This window comes from Motacilla alba, chromosome 7 (genome assembly GCF_015832195.1).
Source record: "Motacilla alba alba isolate MOTALB_02 chromosome 7, Motacilla_alba_V1.0_pri, whole genome shotgun sequence".
NCBI lineage: Eukaryota > Metazoa > Chordata > Aves > Passeriformes > Motacillidae > Motacilla > Motacilla alba.
In genome coordinates this window covers 10849680-10875946 of record NC_052022.1, presented here as the reverse complement: position 1 = coordinate 10875946, position 26267 = coordinate 10849680, and the positions used below count along the sequence as shown (strand labels likewise).

Genomic DNA, 26267 nt, shown 5'->3' with positions numbered 1-26267 from the left:
CTTTAATTAAAAGTAAAAATGCTTCTCTTGGTGCTGGGTTTTGCGACAGCATAATCTGGCAGACCTCATTTTGGAGAGTGCCTCCGGCCCAACACCATCCCTATGCAATCTGGTTCCATAGGTACAAACTTGTCGTTGATTTTTTGGGCTCATATTACAGTCCTCAGCCAAGCACAACCGCAGCTCTTCACTGAGGCTGCACTCATCTATCAGTGAGTAGAATTGGGCTCTTGAACTTTTCATGGACGTCCAAGCCCTCTGAGAGCTTTGTAAATGGATAGCAGAGTAGGTTGCCAGAAAACAAAGGGTTTTCATTAAATGATAACATCTTTCCAAACTGAAAACAGAAATTGTAGTACTTATGGGAAGATTCTAGTCCTCTCTAACCACAGGTATCACAGTTAAGGTTAGTGCAAGCCAACCCAATACTACTATAACTTTTGCAAATAATTTAACCGTTTGCCTCGTTTTAGCAATCAAGAACTCAGGTCAATAAACTCTCATCTACAGGTCATTTTACTAAAATTAGTAACACACACTGAATTTGTACAGATTGCAAAAGTGAGTTTGATTCTGCAGGCTCAGATCTTACACTTGCAAGAACGGAATGTCTTCCTCACCAGAAATTCTGCCTGAACTCTGCCGTCAGTTAGTTTAAAATGTCTCTTTTTACCTTGCCTGCATTGCAGTGCTCCTGAATGAGGGTCTGGTTATGCCCAGGCAGAGTGCAGACAGATGTTTTGACATTTCCCTGCAGAGAGTTCCCCTGATACAACACTGCTCTGATTTACAAGCAGTGCTGCTGCTGCAATCCCCACCCAGCTCCAAGCCATGCTCCTCTGCCAGGAAAAACTTGCTGCTGCATTTAACCACTGCAGCCACTCCAGTTCTTCACCAGGCATGCAACACACCAGGCTCCTCATGCCAAGAGATTCCTACACCACTATCCTTTTCTTCTGCATTCCAACTTTGCAGCCCTTATCTCCTGTTTATCTGCTCAGTTCTGCCCTACAACCTCTGCTGTTCCAGTTCTCCCAAACCTTTGTATCTGTCAGTTCTACTGTCTTCTTTGACCAGTAGCATCCTTAGAAAGTTCAGAGAAGAGCCATCAAGCAATAAGGATTGAAAAACCATCAGAAAATCCAGTATCATACTGAAATACCACAGAAAATTAAGAGATTACTTGACTGCAGATCAAAGTACTTCCACGGCAAGAAAATGTGATGCTCTCGTCTTTAGATAAGAGCATAGCAGGGCCAAGAACCTAGCAACTAAGGGGCAGCATAACTGCAAGAGTTGCTAAATTTTAAACACTTAACCAAGAATTGCAGGATCTTCTCTCCCTTCATAAATATTTAAATCAAAATTGGCTTGTTTAGAACAATTGGTTTGTTTAGAACAATTGACCAGCTTGAACATGAATTGGCTCGGGGAAGTTCTGTGCCTTCGGGGAAGTTCTGTGCCTTCAGGGAAGGCAGAAAAAAATTACTGGAAGCACCTTTCTGGAGTCCATCACTCCAGAGGGGAGGAGGGACCAGATGGGGAAGAACCTCAGGAATCATAAGTAAAATGGTAAAAACTAAAGGGTAAAATGCTAAAAACCCTGTTCATATGTGTACTTTCAGAGGTCAATGTGAAAGTACACATATGAACATTTGAATAAAGACCTAAGACTGCTTGCCCAAAGCACATCACCCTCAAATCTGCCCATGAGTTTACAATGCAAAATTAAATTTAGACTTCTCAGCCTTGATGTGCTTTGTTTTGATGAAACCAGGAATGAAATATAGCACTGGCAGTAATCTTATCCAGTCATCTTAGCGTATGAACTTTGCAGACAAATTTCTGGCAAAAAAGGACGGTATTGTAACTTCAGCCTCCTGAAAATTAACTCACACCAGCTATTCTCAGTAGTACCATCATTATCTGTGAAACTGTGCTCAAATGAAGAATCAATAAATAAATATGAAGAAGAAATTTAAGGGGAAAATGAAGTGCTATTAGCATTCCAGGAGTATAATAAACTCATAATTCTCTGAGGCAAAACAGTGAAGCCTGGATTTGCAAAGCTACCATAGACAAGGAAGTGTGCAAAACTCATTCCAAATATAAGCTGGTTTAATATTTCAAAGACTCATTAGAGGGAGCACATGGCGTTAGCAAAATCATGGTTTGTATTACTGATGTACAGTCTTAGACAAATACAGAATGTATCTAGTAAATTACTCTCTCAGGAGCAATTTCTGTTGGTTAAGGAGGGGGAAATGTTAAATTTTAAAGATGTTAATCACTTGTTTTTGTTTTATTTCAACCTGTATAGATGCATGTCTGGTATGCATATGAAAATGCAAAATACAGGAATAATCCCTAGCTCATCTTGAAAATGTTGGGACTGATAGTGCACATGCAAGCAGGGTACTTATTTTCTTGAACCACGGTCACACTCACTTACACTGAACTGTTTAGATGAGTAAAGGATTTGCCTGATAAAGTTACATACTGGCAATGTTGAGCATGGAGAGAAATGCATAGTCTTGTAAGGCACGAGTTTAGGGCTTTGAGGCAGGAAAGCAACAAGATGAAACATTTAATTCATAGGATTTAACTACACTTATAGAATTAAGGAATTGAATAACTGTTTTCAGGGCTTGTAACCTTGCCTCTTCCACTAACACACTTTATGACCTTGAGCAAGTTGCATAAGACCAGCTTTTCACAGACCTCAAAGTTTAATTTGTACAGATTTCAGTCGCTGGCAACCCTACCTGGCGCCCATCTGCATCATTATTCATGATACCTTTAACAGATGAGCACAAAATTCTCCAGGCCACAGTCCTTTTATGCCTCACTTTCTGTCCCTGATGATTATTACTTCTGACTGCTGAGCATGGATGTTAAAATGGAAATAAGGTAAAGTTGTACTATTATATCACTTGATTATCCTCACAAAGCAGGAACTGTGAAATTTTTCATATTATGTGTTACCTCACCTCATCCTTTGTCAGTATTGGAACAGCACATGATTACAGTGCATATTCCTATTTTGCTCATGTTGAGCGAGTATGTATCTTCATCCTACCACAAGCCACTAATGATATTCTTCCCCCTGTTTTCTTTTATTTTAAGTAAGTGGTTACAAGCTGCAATTACAACAAAAAGCTAAGCTCTTTCGGACTGGAGGAGCACATTGGACACAGGCAGAAATTGAGTTTCAGCTTTGTGTTTCTAATGAAAATGCCCTTCATATGTGGAACGGACCCCAAAAATGTCAGAGAGTGAAATATTAAGTGTTTTATAAATATAGACTGATTGCCCTGTCCAAACCATGTGTTTGAAAATCTCCTGGCAGACAATCTTCAGTCAGGAAGGGAGAGCAGAGAAAGAACATGAGGCAGGGCAGGGGGATCTGTAATCACTCTAACAAACTTCTGAGACCTAGCCGAGTTTTCCTTCCATGTGTTTTAAATATATATATATATATATATATATATATATATATATATATATATATACAGGCCCCTAAAGCATCTCCTTCTGCATTCTTGAATTTACTATATTATCCTGTCAAACTGAGTTATCCAGACAGAACTTCCTACCCTTTCCTTTCTTGCCTTATTTTTTCCTCCTACCTTTGATGTGCTGTAAGTCAGCACCACAGGAGAAAAATAAGCAACCTTTAGCTGAAACAGCAGGCTAAACAAGTTCCACGTGGCCAAGCAACACAGTAAAGGAATTAAACCTGCCCAACAGGCCATCTGTAGTCAAACTCCTCTTCTCTTAAGAGCCAAAGTATTCCCAGATTTAGTTCCTAATCCTGCCTCTGAGTTGTGCAGATGGTTCCGCAGCACCCACTCAAAACCCCTTTGAAGTTACTATGAATCCACACATCTGGATAAATTCGTTGTCCCTGCATCTGCTGCAAGAATGAGGATGTGGCCAAAGTCTCATGGAAGTTTGTTTTCTGCACTTTGAGAAAACAGGCAGGATCTGCTGCTTTCCCACAAAACTAGTCATAACTGTCACAGCCATATTTTGGAACCACCAATTTGATCTCTGAGTCAGGACAATTTCATACCACATAAGAAATTTTTATTCTGTTATCCTTTCAAATAAATTTGAAGCTATTTTTTCATTTTCACTCTACATCAGCGACCTGCACAGGGTTTGCACAAGGTTTGCACTTGAAATGAAAAATACTGCTTTTAAAATGACAAACACTGAACACAGGACATTTGTTACCACTAAAAAAAACTCTCTCTGTCTGTGGAGAAGCATAATTCATTCACTGATACATGCACCCACATTTTCTCCAGGGAGTTTCACAAATTCACATGCACTCCCAGCACTAAATTTTGCATTTCAATCTACGCATTAGCTATAAAAGATGTGTAAAATCTTATGTAGTCAGACAGAAGCTGTTCCCTATTGGCTACATAATAAGCACCTTAGGTGGCTCCAGGGTATAAAATTATTCCAAAAGGGGCGTGGAAAAAATTACACTGCATAAATTGATTCCAGATCCACCTGTTCCAGGTGCCAGCAAATATATTTTGTTAAAGCCATCTGGTTGTCTTAAAAGCTAACAGTTTTTGAAGACTATGGCACAAACAATCTGCAAAATTCACAAACTTCCAAAGCTACAAACCCTTAAACTGCAGATGGCTTAAAGATCATCTATGCAGGACTTGGCTGGGCTGTTTTGCAAGACTGCAGGCGGCATCTCTGCTTAACATGTAAGACTATCTAGCATCAGGGTACATCCTATCTAGCACAGAGGAGGATCCATTCTGCATCACCGGATGCTCACATGATATTCCCAATTATGGAACGGATTTGCCTCATGGGTCTGAAGTTCTGATGACGCTTTTGAGTGCAGCACAATATTTGGCAGAAATAAAACTTATGACTGAGGTTCTTCTCTGCAGGTGGCTATGTCCCGGCTGGTCACGTGTTGCTGCATTGTGGATAAAGTCAAACCTTTAAAACTGGCACTCTGCAATATATTTAACTTGCAGCAACAGCCTAATAGGGAGCATGTTGTCTAGACTAACAAGCCCATAAGCATTTCGCCTGCTCAACAAAGCCATGGAGGTCAGACACTGCTGCAGTTTGTGTTTATCAGGGTCTGGTTGTGCTGGGTGCTGTTTCCCGGAGACGCGTTAACAACAATGAGGAACATGCAGCACCTTGTAAGATCAAGCTCCTTCACAGCAGCTTCTGGGAAGAAAATATTCTGTGCTCTCTCCACAAATGACCCCTTTCTAAACACCAATGAAATTACACATATGATTTATAAACTCTACAGGTGTTCACAATTGATTTGGGGATTAAAACTAGTAATCAGCATGTTTACTTACTGTTTGATTTACAGCTCACTAAAAAGTAAATAAAGACACACCAGTCCTTAACCAGCACAGTGCTTTGGTACATGTTTAATTATAAGCACATGAATAGCCCTGCCACCAATTCAGAGTCATACTTTGTAACTTGGTAACATCCTTCACATGCAAATTACCTCCCTAAGTTATTACATTTAGAAACAAAACAAACCCACTTGATTTGTAGATACATTTTTGATAACAGTAATACTTCTGGACTATTACTACTGATAAACTCATCTTCAGAAAATCACCTTAAGTGATTTTTTTGTGGAACTAATGAAATTGTGCTTTATATGAGTTCTGAAGCAGAGGTAACTTTGGGAGTCGCGGCGCTGTAGTCAAGGAGACCCTGTGTGCTGAAAGTCACAGTTGTGCAGCCAGAGCTCTGCTGCACTTTACTCACATGGTTTGAGCCTGGGGAAAGAAATAATGGCTGTCATGCAGTAAATTTTTTTTGGACAACAATGAGAACAGTGAGGAAATAAATACTGAGGTTAACTATGCTTGAAGAATAATCTCCAGCAAGCAAAGCACTGTCCACACATTTGCAGGCTCAAAGAGCTGTCAAAGTCTCACACTCAGCTCCCACTGAAACTAATGAAAATTGCCACCATGGACAGAGATGGGATGACTCCTGATATTGGGCACACTGGACAAGTCAGCAGTCTAAAAGCAAGAGAAACAATCCCTACAATAAAACTGACACAGTGCCTTCAGTGAGTTGATTTTTGTTTCCTTAAGTAACAGAACAATAACAAAGAGCTGTTGACTTGATCCTCAGAAGCAGCAACAGTCGGACACAGCCCATTTCAAGGCACAGCAGGAGTAGTGCAATACGCCACAGTTTGTCTCCTGGACTAAATCACAAGGATCCAACCCAAAATTGTGGCAGTTCACCTTCACAGTATTCAGTCTGTAAAAGGTAAGTCCATCACTTAAGACTGACTTTGTGATTTCACTGTGATTTGGTACTTACACAGCTGCTACACAACAAACACTGATGAATTTTACCCCTAGAGAACAATTCTGAATCATCTCCACCGCTCCCTGAAGGTAATTAAATTTCCCTTTTCCAGTTTTATACCAGAAATTATCTCGTGGGCATGATCTGCAGCAAGGCAAATCCAGATGAAGACTTCACACTGGACAGCACCTAAACCCTGAATCTCGGCACTACCCTTGCAGTGGAACACCTTCACATTACAGTGACTGACTCCCACTCCTCAGCACATCCCCTCTCTTGGGGCCAGTCTGCCCCTGCTGCTGCAGCTCTTGTCATGAAGGCAGTGAGCAACACCTAGGAGACCTGACAAAGCTGAAGTGCAGTGGGTGGCTTCCTAATGACAGACCCTCAGTAAAATTGCCCATGGCTCCCAGTAAAAATGAGCTAAGAAATGCTAATCTAATAATGCAGGCATATAGATATATGAAAGGTGAAAAGGCTTTAAAATGCATTCTAAAACCAATATTTTATGAGATGGATCAATATATTTCTCTAGGCTGGAAACAAACGAGCTCTCAAAGAAAGTTAAATTTAGAGAAGAAATTGTTTGGTTTTCTTACTACAGAAAACAGTGATGATAATTCCTCGGAGGGCATTTGTACCAACAGCATTCCAAAGCTAGGGCTTCACCATGTTTTCCCTAAAAACAGTACAGTAAAAACAGGGGAAGGTTAGGCTGTCAGCCTACTAAATGTGAACAAAACTAGCTTTGCAATCATATAGCATTGTCCTTAATTTCCAGTCATTCACCGGCATATGGAAGTGATGCAAACCACAAAGTAAAACAATTACAGCTTTGATATTGCATCTTTTAGACAGTCAATTAACCTCTCCGATGTCTTGACAAGGAATCACCTGAATATGGGCAACCGGATAACACCCTAAATTCCCAGATCCCATTTGATAGAGCAGGCATCAGCCAGCACTCGAGACAGGGAGGCGGCAGCGGCAGATCGCTCCCTGGCACTGTTGGATACTGCCCCCTTTTGCCGAACAGCAAGGCAACAGCCCCGGCTGCACGCTGAAACTTTGCCCGGCATCTATTTGTTTTCGGGAAGATATATTCATGCAGATGGTCTTATTTAACCCTAGTATGTCTGCTCGCATGCTTATTCGTCCCGACTAAAATAGAAATCTATTGTTTGAGCCATGTTTAATATCACAGAGTGCCTGCTCCCCAGGAACTTTCCCTCTTACGGGGCCCTATCATGTGTCAGCCCAAGTCAAGTAGCAGTTTTACAACTGGCTACAAGGTGAGAAGAAGAGTTTATCGTCTGGGGGTATGTTCCCCCAGGTCAGCTGTCGGCCTGGGGAATAAAGGGCAATCACAGTGGATGACCAAAGCCATTCTGTCTGGGAACTTTTTCAATCTGACTGCAAAGCAACTAAAATTCCATGGCACCACTTGTATGGAGATTCTCTTGGGCTACCCACATTCCTGCTGAACCTATCCCCATGCCATTGTTTCCAGCCAATGTGAACGGATCAAGGCCAGTTTGCTAAAAGTCATTTTCTGTGCAGAACCTCATCCCCCGCATCTCTCTGTTCAAGCCTTTTGTCCTCTAGGGTTGTGCTTTTTTTCACTTGCTGGAGTTTGCACATTTTCTCCTCCCTGGTTGCCCCAGCTTTTTGCAGGAAGGGAGGGAGGTCACAGAGGGCAGCCACTGCCAATTCCATCAGCCTAACAGGCTGGGGGGGATGAACAAAGCAAATATCTATATTCTGAAGAGTGGGATCTCTCTCTCCCCCATGACTTCAGGATTAGCATGTCCCTGGCAGGGGAGGATAAAAACTTGGCCTCTTTAATGAAAGAAAACAAGATAGAGAGAAGAATAGAGCAACGTGCCCAGACTTCACTGAAAATGCAAGAAGCACAACATAAAACACAGAGATTCCCCACTATTGCCTAGTGCCGAGTCCCAATCCAATCAGAAAAGTTTTAGTGCAAAAGGAGAAAAGATGAAAGGTATGGATGATTCAAGTGTCTGTTTAAAAACTGAATCTCTGTTAAAAATCCAATTAAATATCAGCAAGATTTCTCTTATCCACTGACACTTTGTCTGCAGTTATGACCAGTTTTCTACCTTGGGTGCTCACAAATCAGATGCATAATCACAACAGTACTTTTCTGTATGAGTAGTTTGTTCCAGCTACCCTCACTCCTCCTTCACTCACCTGGGATTTCTAGTGATCTCAAGCAACAGTAAGAATCAAAGCCCACTACAACTTCTAGTTTAGTTGGTTTCTATTTTGTCCACAGTGCAGTCAGCCTGGGGTCTTAGCCTACCACTGAACCCATCCAGAGGCAAAGGCATCAAACCTCTTGCAGCTCAGACTATAATTTAGGAAAATAAGTATTTTTTGTAATGAGAGGGAGCACTTGCACAACAAAATAAGGAACTTTTTACGATGGTAGTTCCTAACCAATATATCTGTACATAAGTAGTTTTAAGATAAAAGAAATGGGGGGAAAAATGTAAACCCCAACCAAAACCAGATAAATAAATTAGGAAAAAAAACCAACCAACCAAAAAAAAAACCAAAAAAAACCAAAACAAACAAAACAAACAAAAAACCCCCAACAAAACAGGACCTGGCATCTACCATGTTTAGAGACCTTATTTTAAGAACAGGAAATCATCAAAGAGTCTAAACTGAGCCAACAGAGGACAGTGAACCTTTAGGACATAGATACTCCTCGATACTTAATGCTCCACCTAAAAAGCCCGTGAAGAGACAGGTTCAGGACCGACTTGGCAAGCACACCTTTTGTTTGTTTCCTCTGAGGCTTGACAGTAAGCGTGCTCCTGGGCAGCACCAGGAGCAGATGGTAGTGCTGGAAAATACAGCTCTCCAACTTTGGTGTGGATATTTGAGCTGGATCTACAAAGGTTGTTTCTTGAAATCCTACCCCCTATACACTCCCCGTAAGTTTCTAACAATGCGCGGATCTAAAGAGCAGCACAAGGCTCTCTGCTTCCCTCTCCCTCTCCCCTTCGCTTTTGATCTCCATCTGGACGTGAGCTGAAATTTAATGGGCCACCCCTACCACAAAGACAAATTACCATCTGAAAAACAAAAATCATTAATATCCCTTCGTCTAGGCTATCCTGCTTCCCACCAGAGGACCCCTTCGCTCCCGCCACAGCTTCCCTCAGCGGGTTTAGGAAGAACTGGGAAGGTGGCGGAGAGAGGAGGAAAAAAAAAACACCTCCACTGCCACCTCCGAGCTAGCGTGCCCTCCAGCGCTGTCGGACTGCGAACACAGCGACAAAAAATAAGCCCCTTAGGCTCCCCGGCGGGCAGGGGCACGGCGCGCCGAGCGCCGGGCACAAACACACCCCCACGCCCCGCAGGTTGCCCCCGGCCCCCATCATCGGGCGCTGCGCCGGGGGCGACGGAGACGCGCAGCAGCCCGGGGGTTCCTACCTCCCCGGATCCCCTTCCCAGCGCCGCCCGCTCCCCCCGACCCCGCCAAGTTGGGAAGTTTGCGCGCCCCCGGCCCGTCCCGCCGCCCGCCCCCCGGGCCGCCGCCGCGCTGCGCTTACGGGGCGGCCGCCGGGCTCCCGGCGCGGGGCTCACCGGCACATCGCGCTCCGGCTGCCGCAGGAGCGGGGGCAGCCGCGGCGCGGCTGGGCTCGGCTCGGCGGGGCTGGGCTCGGCTCGGCAAGGCTGGGCTCGGCTCGGGGCGAGCAGGGGAGCGGAGCGGCGGCTCTGCCCAGCCCGGGGCTCAGGGAGTGCCGCCTCGGGCCATGCGAGCGGCGGCGGGCAGCGTCCCCGCGGTGCGACCGGAGTTGGGACCGAAGTCCTCCCGGGCGCTCCGCTGTCTCTTCCAAGCGGCTCCTATCAGCACGGCTTCAACTCTTTCCATCGGAGACCGAGGGGAGGAGGAGAAGGAGGCGGAGGAGGAGGAGGTAGGGAAGGAGGAGGGAGCTAGGGGCTGGCAGCCCCAACTCGCACTGATGTCAACTAATATATTCAAAGTTCAACAGGGCATTTCTCTACAAGCGAATCGCCCTCGCCGCCCTCCCCGCTGGTCGCAGCCGGCCTCCCCGGGCCGGTGGGGGGTCCCGCGGAGCACAGCGGCACTCCCCGGCCGGACCCTGCGGAGGGGGGCCGGCGGGGCTGGCCCAGAAAGGAGGGGGTCGGGGGTGGGGAATGGCACACTTTTCAGGCGGGCAGGTTCAAGTGCCGCCGGAGTGGGGAGGGCTGAGGGTGGAGGTGTCGCACCAGACAAGAGCGAAAATAATCCACCGAGCGGCGGAGCGATGTTTGCGTTTAAATCCAGCCTCTTCCCTCCCGCTGGAAGGGGCAGGGCCGGCTGCGTTGCTGTGGCTGTGATGGGAGAGGGGCGCGGGGAAGCGGCCGCGCTGGGGCTCGGAGCGGCGCCGCGGGGCTCCGGGCTCCCTTGCAGCCCCCGCGGCAGCGGCCGCCCGGCCGGGCCTGGCACCGAGCGCGGAGCGGAGCGCGGTCCCTGCCCGTGACTGAGCTCCTCACTCGGGCCCGGGGCTGTGGCCACGTCTCCCCGATGTCCCCTTGTTTGCCGGAGCCTAATGGGGTCGAGATGAACCCGGGGAGGGAAGCGGCAGTTTTCTCACGCGAAGAGCAGACAGCGGCGGAAAATCCGCGACGAGGAGAGTACGCGGCGCGGAGCGCACGGGAGAAGCAGCGCTGTCCCTCCGCGGCCCCTCCGCTGCCCGGGGGCCGCCCGCGGGGAATCGCTGCGAGCCCGGGGGGGCTGCATCAAACGTGGTTTTGGGAAGGCTGATGTGCCGCGCTGTCCCCGCGGTGATGCACAGCGCCCGAACGCCGTCAGCGGCGACCGCATAAAGCCATAGGATGGACCCTGCTGATGGACAAGCGGCCCGGCGTTCAAAGGATAAAAACACATCTGGGCTGGTCTAGTGACATTTTAAATTCGCCAGATAAGAGCCTCAGTCATTTATCAGCTGAATCCCCAGAGAGAACGGCCTGCACTGATGCCGTTGCATATGTATGTGCGCATACATAATGAGGCTGGGTTTTTTTCCTTCTGTAAACTGATCCTGTCATTCATGCTGACAGTATGTTATAGCTATATAAAAACAGTGTAATTGTATGATGGCTCATCAGTGCTGTGACAGCCAATTGTGGCGGCAGTGGGTGCGCTCCCAATTCGCATCTCGGAGAAGTAACTGCATAGATCCGCTGAGATGATGATTATACAACATGTAATTGTTTGCCTGTTCATAATTTCTCAGTTCTTCCTTAACCAAGGAACTATATCACTACATCTGCTCATCACAGTAATGCATTTTTTGATACCTTGAGTGAAGCAGTCAATATATTATTTATATGCATAACATTTTTATCTGCTTTCCATTTTAAAATGCACACTGGAAAGCACAGAACAGGTAGAGAATACAAAACAATTGCAATTTACCTATGCATTCTGCTCAAAACTCAAACTCTGGAAGAAGACTTGAGTCAGGCATCGTCTGGAAAGTGCTGAGCAAACTGCCCCATTCACAGTGGCATCACATTTGTCCCTCTTTTTTATCTTCTTAGAATATTAATTTACATGTGAATAGTAAGTAAGTGTCCCTTCATTTCTTTAATATACAGGATGATATCTTTCAATTTAGTAAACTGAATTTTTAATAATGATGTACAACAGCCTGGGTGGACAGAGCAGAACACAGTGAAGGTTGTGCTGTGTGTTGGGACACTATTTGTCTCCTTTTTCAGTTTTACTGTAGAGTGAGTCACTTGGTTATCTAAGCCTCAGGATCACCTCATCAAATGCCACAACTTCACATGCAATTTCCAGAAGGCAGCTCAACCTTTCCTCATCCAAAGACTTCAAGATGCAGCACTGAGCATCGAACTTAAGACCACATAAATGTCTGTCAACATTTAAAGGTATAATGGATAGTACTTTTCTATTAAAGAAAAGATTGTTTGTCCTAAAATCTTCTAGCATTTTCCTGCTACTCTTTTGCTGTTTCCCCCACTAGGCTGGGATCAGTTCTGTTGGTCATGTGTGTGTATGCATTGCTCAAAGACTTACTAATAAAACGTGCACACAAATAAAAGTTTTGTAATGTTTCCATGGGCAGTCAGGTCCTGACACCTTAATACCTTTACACAGCATGGTATCTGGTTCACCGGCCAGACAGAAAAACTACTCAAATCTTTTAGTAAAGGGCTTGTGACGCAAAGCGGTATGACTACAATTCTATGAAAAAGAGAGAAATGTCATGGGAAAAGTCAGGATATTGCATGTGAAGTTATCTGTATCAAACAATTTGTTTCCAGTCTCCAAAGGAGAGTATGTACCGGGTTCCTATTCCGGACTTGGCAGAGGCCGAGGTCATGGCAAGACTCCTCACAGTTGCTCTCAGAGGTGTTGAACTGTAACCCTGTCCAGAGCCACCGCCGCTGGAGAAACGCCCTTTCTGCCGGGAGAAGAGACGCGGCCGGCTGTGGCTGTGGCTGTGGCTGTGGCTGTGGCTGTGGCTGTAGCTGTGGCTGTGCTGTGGCTGTGGCTGTGGCTGTGGCTGTGCTGTGGCTGTGGCTGTAGCTGTGGCTGTGCTGTGGCTGTGCTGTGGCTGTGGCTGTGCTGTGGCTGTGGCTGTGGCTGTGCTGTGGCTGTGGCTGTAGCTGTGGCTGTGGCTGTGCTGTGGCTGTGGCTGTGGCTGTGGCTGTGCTGTGGCTGTGCTGTGGCTGTGGCTGTGGCTGTGGCTGTGGCTGAGGCGGAGCGGGCGCTCGGCGCGGCTGTCACCGCTAGGGGCTGCTGGTGCCTCCCGGAGCGCCGGCCCCGCTCACGCCGCTGCAGGCGCGGGGCCGCCGGACCGCGGGGCACCCCGTGAGCCGGGGGGTCCGCACCCCGTGAGCGGGGAGCCCGCACCCCGTGAGCCGGGGGGTCCGCACCCCGTGAGCCGGGGGGTCCGCACCCCGTGAGCCGGGAGCCCGCACCCCGTGAGCCGGGGGGTCCGCACCCCGTGAGCCGGGAGCCCGCACCCCGTGAGCCGGGAGCCCGCACTCCGTGCGCGTTCTGCAGCACTCGTGTGAGCAGCCTGCCCGGCCAGCCAGGGCAGCGGCGCGTCTGGCACAGGCGGTCCAGGAACGCTGTGGAGAGAAGGGGCTCCCGCCTCGGCCGCCTTCAAACTCAGCGGTGCGGAGCACAGAGAGAGATGGGGGAGAGTTCAAGAGAGCGGAAACACGCTGCAGGGACGAGGGACAGGACTCGGGAGCGCTTGGGGCTACAGGGCAGAACGAGGCAGGAGAACAGGTACAGCTGGGCTCCAGTGGGGACGAGGACATGAAAGTGTAGAACAGAGCTCTCTGGGGAAAGAAGAGACCAAACCCAGGCTTTTTGTGAGTCAGGTCATCCAAAGACGGTCCCCCAAATTGCAGACAGAATGTTATTTTTGCAGCCTAACCAGAGCACATTTGCACACAGGTCAGTCTGTTTGGGACTGAACTGACTGCATGGACCTGCTTGAGCCTAAGCTGTTTTGGGCACTCAGATGAGCTTTCCTGGTAGATGTTTTAGAGGGTGATCTAGAGGAATATCAACCCTGGCCTCATTGTCTGGAGGCTAGGGAACATTGACCCACACTTGATGTCTGGACCATGACTCCACACTAGTAGCAGTCTCATTAGAAAATTATTTCTGCTGTAGATACCCCGACCATTTCACACAGACTGACAGTGCATATATCAGTGGCAAAAATTCTAAACTATGCTGGAATTTAGAGCTGGACACCTATGTTCAGACAATCACTACACTGGCCAACTACAAGTTTTTATTCCCCCATCATACTGCAAGGGAATAAACAGAGTTGCCATGATAAAAACCAGTAAAAGTGTATGCAGCAGACTATCTCTGCTGATTCAAATGCCTGACCCTGAGTGGAGTCCAAATGCCCTTTTAATGCAGTTTCCTCAAAAGAGAAAAAATAAATTTCTAAACACAGTATCAGCAAATACTCAGAAGCAATGGCATGCAGCAATAACAATAGTAAGCATTATCTGGAATACTGAGATCTAGATGAGCCAAATGGCAACTAGCCATAAAATATTTAGGTATATGGCTTTTTTCCTGAATTTAAAATAGATTGCTAAATAGCCACAGTTGTGGTTTCCGGGCTCAGGCTGGTGGTGACAGCAACATTTTAATTTTTACTAAAGATAAGTCGAATTTAAATCCATGAGACTAACAAAAGTCAGATGACCTTAATGCAAGAGAATACAAATGAGCTCCCTGGAGAAAAGACACTGTGATGAAACAAACAGAATAATATATAGGGATGACTTGACACTGTCACCAGAGTGACGATATTTAACTTCTTAGGAAAGAAATGAAATGAGCTTAAATTGGGACAACTGCTTTATTTTCAGAGAATTGCATCTGAAGCCTACAGACAAGTGCTATACAGTTGTTTCCCCCCTGATGCCAGGGGCCAATCTTCATATGTCACTCGACATGACAAAGTCAGCAAATGTCATCACACTTCATAAAGGTAGGCCTGAGTATTCCCACTGAGTCTCACAAAAGCAGAAAGTTCCCTCTTTGCAGACAAAGACTTGTGCAACATAAAAGTTGTGTTAACACAGTGGTACACTAGGAGGAAGGGAAAGTTAAACTGAGACACTTCTTGTTGCCCAGTAAGCATCCACACTGAGGTATGATATACAGCACCTAGCAGTCACCTATTTGTTGGCAAATAAAAAAGAGCAGTGAAAAATTAGTTTTTTACAACACCATTAGGAGGTTTAACACTACATCAAAACTTGTTTTTCCCCTCCTCTAACTCAAGCTTTGAGCCTAGTGACTGTGTTTATTGTATATTACTTTTGCCTTGAGACTGGAAGTGTAAAACCTAGCACCGAACACCTTTATGGTGCTCCTAGACACATAATATGTGAGGGACTGAAAACTTCCTTGGTAAATACAGTGGGATTTTTATTTTCTTTTCTCTGGGAAGTAGAGATACCTTTACAATTAGCCTTAACCTTTATTTAAAGACATGTTGTTTAGCACATCAGACATCTCACTAAACACTCTCTAGAAAAAACACATTTTAATGGAAAGTGAATTCAGGACTGTTGACAGCTTATCTACTGACTTCGTATCCCACCTTAGGCAATTCAGCTGAAAGATGAGCTCAACATGGCAAGTTCCCATTACAGCCTTTGCAGTACTTTGTCTTATTTTAATTTTCCTTTAAAAAGCTAAATTAAAAAGCTTTACAAGGACCCACTTATACAATGAACTGTCATGTCCAGCAAGCTGAAAAGTCTGAGTCTAAATGTGAGGAGGTTTTGAAAGTATTAATATTCCTTCCTCCACTTGCTTACATGATGACCAATGTCTTGATAATGCAACTTGCAGTGTCTGGTTTGGAAAATGAAATTCTCAGTGTAATGGGAATGTGAACATGCTGATAAAACTGAGTATCTGTTCTGCAGATTGTAGTTCTGTTGTAGTATTTGAAACTCATGATCTGGAAAGCCATTGTGAGGATTTAAGAAGTTCACAGCGCTCAGTTAATACAATGGCCTTGCATACTTGCATGTTTTTAATGAACTTAACTAAAAAACATACTGTACCTAGTCAGCCTGTGATATTCAGATGCTTATAATTCAATTCAAAACAAACTGACTTTCAAATCTCACCCACTTTGGCCGCAGGGCTGTTTAAACTAAAATATCAGGAGAAAAATATTTTTAAATTAAACTTTTTTAGTATTCTCAATCAAAACAGAAAGTGCTTTCAAACACATATTTTTATCCTTAGGCAGACGCCAACTAGTTTAGATTTCAGCCCTCCATTTTGCAGGTTCTCAGATGGATATTGAAAATAAGGGCTTAGAGCGGAAACTGTATTGTAGCTTCACCTACAATGGTTATGATGAAGTGGCCAAGTCTTTCCTCTCTTAAGAAATAGGCCCATTGGAACTGATGCAGACAGGTTGATGATTTTTGGGAAAATGTGGTTCCAAATTCATAGACAGGTTAGCTACAATGTCGCAGGTTGAGACATTTCCCAACAACAAACCTGAAATGTCACAGAAAGCTCTTCCTCCAGCTTTAGGGAAGTGCAGCACATTGCAGCCATGTTCCCTCCTGAACTGCAGTGTCCCCCTTGTGACTGGGCAATGCAATAGAAGGCCCTGCAATAGGGAAGAGTTGGAAGTCTCCCAAAAAAGCTCTCTCTGGCCTTTTCACTGTTTGATTCAGTGAGGCAAGGTGGCATCTCACCCACACAAAGAGAAGGATGGTGGAAGAAGTTCTGTGATGAAGGAGAATCTTTGGCCTAGGTTGAGAAGTAATATGTCAAGCATGAATATTCCTTGTTATTTTATCACTGGTAAACCAGGAAGAGGCTGGGCTGGATGTTTCTACAGTGCGTAACCTGTTTTTGTTGGAGAAAAAAAGTTGAAAGAGATAGACACCTTTTTTCTTGCAGTAGCTCAGCAAAGAGATTGTGGCACACTGCAAACCTTGCAGTCACAGAAAGCCAAGCACACTGTCACATGAGGCCGCACTTCTCAGGGAGCGTGTCCTTCCCTTCACCAGGAGTGTCAGTAAAGGAAAATGATTGCAGCACAGAGGGTTAGTGCACTGAGAGAAGCATTCTGCTTTGTATTTTCAATATTTAAAACCACTGCAACTTCTTCTCCAAAACACCACATCTTTCCTTCAGCTTGGCCATCTCAACATACAGTGATGGCATCTCAATTGTGAGGCACAACGCAATAGCAAGCAAGAGGTTCATAGTGCTTTCTGAAGGGACGTGGTGCAGCCACACAGATCAGGGTGGTTGGAACAGACAGGGTCAGGTACCGAGTCAGGTGTTGAGTCCCAGGTATTAAGCAGTGCACTGTTATTCTACTCGGATAATCCCAACCATTTCATTACTCTGTGTATGTAATGATATATTACTGATTATCTATTTTCCATTTCTTTTCCATGCAAAGTTGTTCATCGGAAAAACCTTTACTAGATTAAAACACATTTGGATATGTATAATCAAAATACAATCTCTCTCTCTCTCTATTTTAATTAGTGTAACATATACTGCAAAGTATATTGTATCCTCAGTTTAGTCTAGTGGCCAAAAATATTCCATGAATTCTGGTCAACAACTATCAAGAATTCTATTCCTGCCAGATAAGCTGAAAATTATCACTCGCTGACTAAGTCAATATGTTACTCTGTTGCTATGCCATATGGCCCTGGATGCTGAGACACAACACAACCTCATCAAGCGACACCCAAACTGGAGGAGTGGAACACTGGAGAGAGCAGGGTTTCCATTCGAAAGGACCTCAACAAACCAGAGAAGCAAGCTAGCTGGAACCTCATGAGGTTCAACAAAGCCAAATGAAGTTGTGCACTGGGGTCAGAAGTGCCCCGTGTGCCAGGCCAGCCTGAGGGCTGAGCAAACAGCCCCACAGCTGCAGTTTGGTGCTTGCACAACAACAGCTGCTCACAGCCTGGAGAGACTCCAGGGAAGGGCTGCCGAGGCAATAAGGGATCCACAGCGCCTGAGGTACAAAGAGAAACAGAGGCCACTGCCTTGCTTAGGCTGGAAACAAGAAGCCCAAGACAGGATGCAGCCACAGTCTTCCGCTACCTTAATCCACTAGAGAAGACAGACATAGACATTTCTCAGGGGGGAAGGCAAAATAACAAAAGGCAACAGCCACAAGCTGCAACAAGGGAAATACTAATTGGGAATGGAAACAAAATCATCTCAGTGGGACTAGAGCATCACTGAAACAGGGGCCCAAAGGGGCTGTTCAGCCATCACCCTTGGAGATTTTCAAAACTTCTCAAGGCTTGGAGCAATTTGATCTGATTTTGAAGCTAGTCCTGCTTTGAGCAGAAGCTTGGTATACAGAACTTCAGATGTGCCTTCCAACCTAAAGTTTTCTATGAATGCATCTCACAAAATGCAATTCCATAAGATACTAAGTATCCTTTCCACCAGCCACAAAAGGTGCTCAAGTCTTCTCAGGGGTCAACAGAAATGGCTTATTATATGACCTGCTTAGTGTCCTACCTAAATCTTAGCTCTGATTTGATTTGGTATATAATCAGGTTAAGTGTAATCAATTACTAGATTGCCTACATATTATATTCAGATTATTGTAACACGATGAAATATACAAACCTTGGCTCTGCTCTCCTTTTCTTCAAAAATGTGAGATTCAGCAGTGGTAATGAAGGAAGAAAAGACAAAAGATAGAAAGTGTTCTGCCCTGAACAATGAGTGGAACTGCTACATTTCATGTAAATATTATCATGGATCTCTGATACAATCATTTCTACAGTCAACAGGCTCACAATATTCCTTCCTCATCAAAACACATAGGGTTACTCATACAAGTAAAGGGTTGTAGGCATGCAAATTAATTTGTAGTAAGACGGTTAAAGTTCTAAATCATGTATTAAATTACTTCTATTGTACAAGTTTAACTTCATTTTCCAAGCTAGTCACATGCAACAGAGATGCAGTAATGTAGGTATTCCAGCTGCAGAGTGATTAGCTGCCGGTGCCTTCTAAAACTAGATTTGTAAGTCAGATCATTGGAAAGATCAGTGGTTTGTTTCCTGGATGTCATGAGACCAGAGAGGTGGAATATTGGCAGAAGATTAGGTTTATTTTTGTGTATGTGTTTGAAATATTTAAACAGACTAGGATAGAAATCAACTTACAGGGTTATAAACCCTGATCCAGCAAAGCAAAAAAAGTCATAAGCAAACCCATCTCAGGTGTACTAGGAGCACAAATATAGATTAATCCTTGAACAGAGGCCCAAAGTCCTATTAAAGTTCAGGGAAGGACAGTGATATTCAAGCACTTGCTTAGATAGGCATGTGCTTAAATGCATAATGATCTGGGGTATTTTGATTTGTACATCCTTGAGTATAAAACAGGGAGCTTCCACCATCTTTTTTAACACTGCAGGCATTTCTGCATCTCCTTGTTTCTACATAGAACTATACTGCTGGCACTTTTGATTTTCCGCAGAAGCAAAGAAGCATTCCAATATGAGTTCTCAGCCTGGGTCTGATTAAACCAGAGAAATTCACCACCAGTTTCTGTAGGGGCCAGATTTGGCTATAAACATTTATTCTAATGAAGAAATATTTGTAGACACTGAAGATGCTTTGGTTGAAATGTAGCAACTTCTGAACAGTCTGATTGGGACCAATATATAAGCAGTCGGACTGAGATGCCAGTCAGTACCTTTGCCTCCCTCAGGAGCTTTTTCCTTTATTGTTTGTAGGCTTACCTGTTAATGCTCATCACAGTTACAGGCTCTGACTCAAGAGCTGTCATTAATCACTGCCTAAGAACACTGCATCAGGTAAGCAAACGCATCAGATGCCGAGCTGAAGCAGCAGTACTCACTTCAAACTGTCATTTGCTCCTGACAGAACAAGGGAAAAGATTATCCAGCCTAAGCATCAATAATTTTCCACTGCATGATTTGAAACAAGCTTTGGAAATTGGTGCCACATTGCTACAAATGATGGTGCTGAGGGTTCGTGAGGTGCAGTGGTCAGCACTGAAACACCATCCTCCACCTCTCCCACTGCATGTCCTGCTTTACACCCACTTGTACTTACTCAGAGGAGGCCTGCTGATGAGCCTCAATAACAATGTTAGAATTTAGGCTCTCTCAGCTCCCAAGTTTGAAAGCTAGGTCTGAATAATCACATTTTTTGACAGAGCCAGACACATTTTATGAGAGCTCAGATTCAATTTAATCCAGATTTTCACCTGTGTTCCACCCCTAACTCTTCCTCTGAACAGCAAGAAGAAGCAAGGCAAGATCTTTGCATAGGTGTTCAAGTATTTAGCAGTTCAGTTTCCAGGCAATCAGCAAATGCAGCAGTTCTCAAACTCCAATCTACTAAGACCACTGCTGCCAGAGCAGTAAAACATCTGTCAGTCTCAGGGCTCTGATGTTTTGCTGCTGCCTGGAGCTCAGGTCAAGATACATTTAAGATTTCCAAAAGCTTTTTCAGTTAGTTTTTTTCTTTCCCTTTGTCCTGGAGCTTGGTGGTTTTGTTTTGTTTGGGGTTTGGTTTTTTGTTTGTTTGGTTTGGTTTTGAGGTTTTTTTGACCAGCTAGACTCTGAAATCAGGATATTTCTTTGAGCTGTTTCTATATCAGGTATCTCTGGCAAAAATCCAGCTATGAGCAAACTTTCAGCCGCTGCTGAAAACAAGAGGGCAACAAACAAGAGGAGAGAACCAACACACTGAGTGACCTGGAGAGAAAATTATATGTCTGCATGCAACAGAAAAAAAGTCCCCCGTAACAAATGTAAATTCCTAACACTTCTGCCAAGAGAATGCTGAATGACAGGGTGCAGCAAAGCAGATGCACACCTCCTGTTGAAGGAAGCTCAGTTTCATATTGTTGCCAATAGTCACTCTAATTTTGCTTAACTATTTTTATGGCAACTCCAGTGTATGTTAGAAAGTATTGAGAAGAAGGCTGTGACACTGGAAAGAAAAACAGAATCCATGAAAGATCTGAGGTGCAGATCGTGATGATACAGTATTTGAAAATCAGTAAATTCATGCATTACTGTTCGTATTTGCCATGTGGTTTCAGCAAGAGATAATATTCTTCCCACACAATGTTCAAACTGTTCATTAGTGGATCTTGCAGCAACTGCTGTTTTGCAGCCAAGGAATGATTGCACTTTAGTGGCAGGCAAAGGATCCCAACAGCTCCCAAAGTGCTGGGGCATTTTGCTATGTGGAGTTTAAAGTATATGAAGAAATATGTTTCTAATTTATTACCTTTTACACAGATGCATGCTTTAGGGGAAAAGCTTGATACAACTAATGCAAATTTCACTTTAAGACTCACCCAGGAATTCTTTAAGGTCAATTTGTAGTCTGTATATTTTAAAGAACCCCGTATTACTGCCAAACTGGGAATGGCAGCAGGACCGCTGGGATGAATGGCACCCTGCTTCCCATATTCCCATATTATAACTTTTCCAAACTGATATGTGAGTTGCCAAAGGATTCCATGTCACACTTATTCTTTGCTGTGCTGATACACTGGCACATCCAGAGGTGATTTTTCACGTGTCATCAGAAATGTTACAAGACCAGATTGGTTTTGTAAATACAAGAGATTACCTAAGTGATGGAGCATTCCTGTCTCCTATGCATACAAGAATAAAAAGGGAGGGCAGGAGAGAGAGAACAAAGCACTATGTACCAGATGAAAGAGCAGGAAACCTAAATTAATTTGTGGAAGCAATAAAATTTTTGTCAGTTATTCCTCCTTCCTGAAGGATGGAACCTCACTGATTGAAAGATGCTCAGGTCAGATATGCTTTCCATTGCCAGCAGATAAATTGGCATAGGCCTTGCAAAATCCAAAATCACATGCCTTTCACTTCCCCTGTTGTTTTCCAGGGCTGCACTCAGCCTAGAGTATAGGAATTATCATATGTTATCAACTTGGCAATCTGTTCAGATCAGTATCCTTTCTAATTGTAGTCTAAGAGGGCAGTGACACAATCTGGTACTTTTTTTCCCTGCTTTAAATCTCAAGTTAATCTCTTGAGACACTCAATACTTCTCTGGAGCACATGCTTTAAAATCTCTCTGAAATCTGACATAAATAATGCCAAAGCTGGGCAATCTTACTATAACATAACTGACCAAACCCTCTTCAATCTTTTTAAGGTATTGGCATCAGTGGCTTCCTGTGACAGTATGCTCCATGCTCAGCAAAAGTGCTTATTTTTATCAGGTGCTTCCTTTTGCAGAATTCTCTGCTGTTTAATTTAATTTCTCACTCAGTTGTGCAGTAGTTTCCAGCCCAGTGCCAGGGCCCTGAGTGCACTTTTAGACCTGGGTGCCCTGATCAGCCCTGGAACCCTCAGTTCCTGCCCATGGGGATGCAACAGCACTGGTCTCCAGCTCCCCACAGCTCTATCCATGGGTCCTATTGAGCTGATCCCTGTGCCCAGGGATCTACTCGGTGCCTGGAGTTGGAGCTGCCCCGAGCAGGAGATCCCCCACTGCTCTGATTCCTGGAAAGGGATGTCCTGCCACCTCCAGAACCCAGGGAGCTGCCAGTTCTAATAGCTCCCTGACACATGTTCCCTGTGAAACAGCACAACGAAGTTTTTCTTTTCCTTCCCCTCCCCAAATATTTGTTATGAATTCACAGAGAAGCCTACTAAGAGTGACACACCCCGGCCCCCAGCAGCTGGCAGCTCCCTCAGCGCTGACTGCTGCCCTGAGTGGGGCATTCCCAGTGGCCGCTCTGCCAAGCAGGGACAGTGCCCTCAGCACCTCTGCGCTCCAGGGGCTCCCCTCAGACCTTCCAGCAGCACTTCCCCAAAACCATTCTGTCCCTTCACAACTGATGAAAACACCTCTGGGTCAGGCAAGCAGTGACAAGGACCCGATGGCCACCCGGAGACCTCCTGCCACACTCAGGAGGGAAAAACCCCCCCAAAAGCCCAGGAAACCCTTTCACAGGTTCTCTAGATCATTTATAAATGAGCGTGTGGAGCTCTGAACACCATGATCTGCCATCTCCTCAAAGATGACAGACGCCGTGCCTCCAGCCTTACCTCCTCCTGGGTGCCAGCCGCCGGAGAGCTCCTGAGATGGCAGCAGGACCCGGCTCCGCCGCCCTGCACGCCCGGCATCGTCAGGGCACCACGGCCCCGAGGGAAGGGGATGCGGGCACGGCTGTCAGGGGAGCAGCATCGCCCAGGGAGCGCCCCAGGGCCTCCGGCCGGACTGCGCTGCCCCCCAGGCGACTCCTGCCGAGGGGCGACTCCTCCCTAGGGGCGACCCCTGCTGAGGGGAGACTCCTCCCGAGGGGCGACCCCTCTTGTGCGGCATCTCCGGCCCGGTCTGCTCATCCCGTCTGTGGGCCAGCACAGACAACAGCATCTCTACGTCCTTCCCTTCAAAATTTAGCAGTTTAGCCGCGTTTTGGCTGAGATGCCTGAGGACCTGGGAGAATGCTGGGATTGCCCTTCATGCACAAGAGGTGCACGGCTTTTGCTCTCCAAAGCCCAGGTATGGTCTCAAATGGTGGCACATCACATCTTCAGTGAAGGTTTATGTGGGGCAGAATGGTAAAAATTTATTAATTTTGCTCAGGGAACAGACCGACAGAGAGGGAGATTTTCATATCACAAGATATGAATCTAGCACTTCCCAGTCATCACTAAAGCCACAGCCACAAGCTCATCTTTGCTCTTTGGCGACAGCTCTCTAGCTAAATGTGTTTTCTCTGGTCTAATCCACTACATTGTGCTCTGTGCCGAGGTTGTCAGCTCATTGTAACAGCTCCACTTCAGGTTTTGTTCTCTTTTCAAATAACAGTGAAACAAATTCATCTGCAAGCTATGGATTAATAGCTGGCATGGATTTGGGCCAAAGTACTTGAATGCATTCATGAAATTTCACTTCATCCCTGGTGTCTTTTCCTCAAGAATAATTTAAATTTTCAATTCTTTCTTTTATCTTAGTTGTGTTTCACTTGCTTGTAAATACAAATAATACATCCTGATTTTGTTTGCATGTTGTTTGTCTTTCTCAGAAAAATAGATAAATAATTAATTGGTGAATAAGAGGCAAACTGGTGTTGGAGTTATGCCAGATCTAACCTTGGGTCTTCTCTGTTTCTTTATTGTCTTTGAGGGAAAGAGAAATGAAAAGAAACAAGAACACTTAAAGCCTGTGATAAATTACCAGCTGTAAAGAAGGGCTTTAAGGAAAACTTCCTTTCCAAGAGCATCTTTGGCTTATTTGATACAGTACTGTTGTCAGGTGTATTTGGGTTGTTTTGAATGGAGAATGAGAAACAAATGTTGTTTGTATGATAATTAAATGCAGCTGTCTACAACCACCAGTCAGGATCAAGTTCAGAAATTTCAGCAGCAGAAGCACAAATTCCTGAACTGAAGGAGGAACTCCTTCATCTAGAAATGAGTAACAGGCTATTACAGTCTCTGCAGCCAGCTGTAGAAGGGAAACATTCAGCACACTGCAATTATGCCATGCATCATAACCTCTACAGTTATGTGCAGAGTAAATGTAGATTGATCATTATTAACTTCCAATTTTTCTGAAGAATCAGTCTAAGTACCTCACATAAAAGAAAATAAACTCATTAGAAGATGTTGAAATATGAAAAAAGTCTAGGTTTCTTTTTTTCCTTAAGTAGGTCTCCTCTGGTGTGTCATTGTGGATCCTTGGTTAGCTCTGCCTGGAAAATGGGCAGTTAAGGAGACCTTGTTTTGTACAGAATAGCTTGAAATGGCAGAGAAAAAAAGAAAAATATTTTGATTCCTAAACATAGCTGTTCTGCCTCCTGGGAACTGTAGTCCAGATATTTCAAAATTATGTTCTTCATTGCAGGTTAGGTTCCCTGTAATAAATAAGTAGACCAGCATGCCCTCCTCTTCCACTTTATTTGTACAGGGAAATGGTGCATCACAGCAGTCCACAACACAATGAAGGGATAGCACAGCCTAAAAGGAACAGTACAAGGCAATCAGAGTAAATATATGAAAGACCCACTAATGTTACAAAATTGTAATAGCAGGATTATTATCACTGCTTCAGCTGCATTTTTCTGCAGAGAACAAGCACCATTGACCAGAAGCGTTTTTAATTAAAACACTTCTATCAAAAGCTCAGCTCTTCACCTAAACCAGACTAGAACTGCACAGTTTTTGGTCAGATTTCCTGTTGACAAATTGAGCAGACACTGCTTCTGCCTGCTTCTGCCTGCTTCTTTCTCAGCCCCCTGTGAATCAGATTAAATGACAGGGGCTGCTCCCTCCAATTCTCATACATGAATTGCAGTGCTGAGATGCCTTTGTGATCATGATCATGCCTTCTAGCAGAGATTGCTTCCCCGAAAGCTTGATGGAAACAACCCTCTTAGAGAGGAAGGAAGCAATTTTTTCCTCAGAAAAACTCTGTAGGGGAAAACAGCCTTCTCTAGATTCTGGCACAGTATGTTAAATATCTTTTAGCAGGCATACAGAAAAAGGCATGCCTGACTGTTTTCTGACACACAAATCCCATCTTTTATAGGTATTCTAAAGGGACTGGGGCTTTGGCGGGGGCTGTTGTTTCTGGAGAGTTCAGTGGAACCCAGTATGTTGTGTTGGCTGTCCCAGAAACTGGCATTTTAGTGAAAATGAAGCAACAATAATGAATCAAATCTACTGGAAACGGCAATCTGCTAGGAAAAAGAAATATAATCCAGTAATGATAATGCTAGCCTGTAGTTTTACAGACTTCAGTGTCCTGATATGCCACAGATTTCCTATATCCATCTTTTAAACCTGAAACTTCTTAGGGATTCATACCTTCTGATGCTGCTTTTATCAATAACAGAAACACTTTTAAATAGTCCTGGGTCCAAAATTAGAACTTAAAATAATATTTTTATAAGTTTAGATTAGTGCAATGCTCCTAGATTGTAGATTCCTGCATCGATGTTTTTTTTTTTTAAATTTGATAGGATGAGTGAATCTAAAGTGTGTTCATGTCCAGTTTTAAAAATTTAAACACAATTTGGGATTTTGAATGCAGGGATCTCAGCTTAATTGATGTCCCAGCAACAAGGCCTGAGATCCTGGCTTGCTAATCAAAACCCTTACTTAAAAAAAAAAAAAAACAAAAAAACAAACTCCAAACTAAAAAGAGAAAGATACAGAAGAAAGAGAGAGGAGAGAAAAAAGATCCAGTAGAAAGAGCCACAGGACAGGCACTGATCTCTCCTCTCTGGTGATTGGTGACAGGAACTGAAGGAATGGCATGAAACTGTGTCCAGGAAGGTTTAGGTTGGGTATCAGAAAAAAAAG

General features: G+C 44.6%; 1 protein-coding gene across 8 annotated transcripts in view; it reads right to left on the bottom strand.

The window, feature by feature from the left end:
• SEMA5B (semaphorin 5B) overlaps positions 1-10269 on the bottom strand; it is a 267620-nt gene extending 257351 nt beyond the window's left edge. For 4 of the 8 annotated variants that reach the window (XM_038143561.1, XM_038143562.1, XM_038143558.1 and 1 more), the window contains exon 1: positions 9967-10268. The gene's annotated coding sequence lies outside the window, so the exon portion shown is untranslated. Of the gene's footprint in view, positions 1-9932 lie in introns of all 8 variants that reach the window. The other 4 variants (XM_038143564.1, XM_038143565.1, XM_038143560.1 and 1 more) reach the window with 2 other exon arrangements.
• Positions 10270-26267: the final 15998 nt, after the last annotated feature.